A 1,813-nucleotide genomic window follows, 5' to 3' on the forward strand; every position below is an offset into this window, starting at 1 on the left:
CTGGGAATTGAACTTAGTGATCCTCTATCATTGAGCTACATCTTCAGCCCTACTCATTTTTGAGTTTGAGACAGGGCCTTGCTAAATTGCCCAGCCTATAAAAAAACATGTGATCCTACTGCATCAGTCTCCTGAGTAGCTGAGATTACAGGAGTGTGCTACCATGCTGGCTACAAAATGACATTTTATACAATGTTTTTGTAAATAGATCAGATTTATTACTTTTCTACAGATCACTCATGTATTTCAGTTATTTCAAGTTTGGTAAAGTCTTCTATTTATTATTCTGTTTGATATTAAAAGGCAAATTTTAAAAGTTAAGATAGTGATATAAACTTTTAAAAATAAAAATCATGGGGAAGAAACATAAAGATTGAAGTGTGTTCCAAAGGTTCATGCTGTTGGCTACATGCAAAAGGTTTAACAGTGTCCCACCGTGGCTGTCTGTGCAAAAAGTCTGGGTCTTCAGCTTGTAGCTTCCACTTCCTGCCTGTAACATGCCTCCACAATCATAGGAGATAGAAACAGTCAATAGCTCAGAGGTTAAGTATCTTGACTTCACAGACTCTGAGATTATTTGGTAGTTTTTTTTGTCTCTCCCCTCTTTTACTCACAAACACTTCAACAGAAGTGGTGAATGCTCTGGTGGCTCCCAGGTGAAACTCAAGTTCATGGATAACTTTTTAACAGCATTAACATTGTCTGAAACCAGCCCCCCTGCCGAACATTTTTTTTTTTTTTGAGATCATCTTGCTCAGTCCCAGACTGACCTTAAATTCTTTATCCTTCCAAGTAGTCTCAGCCTCTTGAGTAGATGGGATTATTGACATGAACCCCTGTGCACAGCAGCAGTCTCAAATTTTTTTGCCTGAGATAGACCTTATATAATTGCTTTATCCTAGGTGTCAGAAATCACTGTGACCACACTGCATCTTCCAGATAGAAAGTATGGATACCCAAGCCAATGTCTGAGAGCTTGTATCTCCTTGATTTCTCTTTTAGGGAAGAAGTTTGGCAAATATGAACGTTTGAGGTCCCCAAAAATGAGGAGTTCTCCTCACCTAACACTTTGAAAATCTGGGGCAAAAAACAGGGCCTCCTGGGCAGCCTAATGCCTTTGTAGCTCAGGAAATATCAGGGCAGCTACTTCTCCTGAACACTCTCCCTTAAATCCCAGGATTCTTGTATTAAAAGTCTTGATTTTATATCCTAAGATCATAATTAGTAACAGCTGGGCAAATTCATCCTTGACACTTATCTGTGTACAAGGGAAGTTCTAGAAAAAGTCCATGCAGTGTATCAAGAGTCTGTAGAGGCTTTGTGGTTGCATCTTTCATGTTCCAAATAGGATGGGTTGCAGGTGTGGCCTCATCTGCTCTTGCAGTTTACACTGAATATGTGTCATTCCTTTAGAAGCACTTGGAAGGCAGGACCCTCGGTCTCTTACTGGAAAGAATGAGATTGAGGTGAGAAAAACAAAATTATTTTCTTTCTTTTGTGTGTGTGTGTGTGTGTGTGTGTGTGTGTGTGTGTGTGTATACCAGGGATTGAATCTAGGGGCACTTAACCACTGAGCCACATCCTAGTCCTTTTTCATATTTTAGTTAGGGATAGGTTTTACTGACTTGCTTAGGACCTTACTAATTGCTGAGGCTGGGGTTTGAATTGCTGAGCCACCTGCCTCAGCTTCCATAGCTAGGAATATAGGTATGCACCCCCACACCTGGTGAGTAAAATAAAATTTCTAAACTAAATCCCTCTCTAAGTGTCAGAATAAAATTAAATTCAATCTCAGGCAATATATATATATATA

General features: G+C 39.5%; 1 long non-coding RNA gene across 2 annotated transcripts in view; it reads left to right on the forward strand.

Moving 5' to 3' along the window:
- Positions 1 to 1,365: 1,365 nt before the first annotated feature.
- Positions 1,366 to 1,813, forward strand: part of LOC107160969 — a 6,662-nt gene continuing 6,214 nt past the window's right edge. Inside the window, exon 1 of one of the 2 annotated variants that reach the window (XR_007345253.1) lies at positions 1,366 to 1,466. This is a non-coding gene — a long non-coding RNA (uncharacterized LOC107160969). The remainder of the gene's footprint in view (positions 1,467 to 1,813) is intronic. The other variant, XR_007345254.1, reaches the window with a different exon arrangement.

This window comes from Marmota marmota, unplaced genomic scaffold (assembly GCF_001458135.2).
Source record: "Marmota marmota marmota unplaced genomic scaffold, marMar, whole genome shotgun sequence".
NCBI classification, from domain to species: Eukaryota; Metazoa; Chordata; class Mammalia; order Rodentia; family Sciuridae; genus Marmota; species Marmota marmota.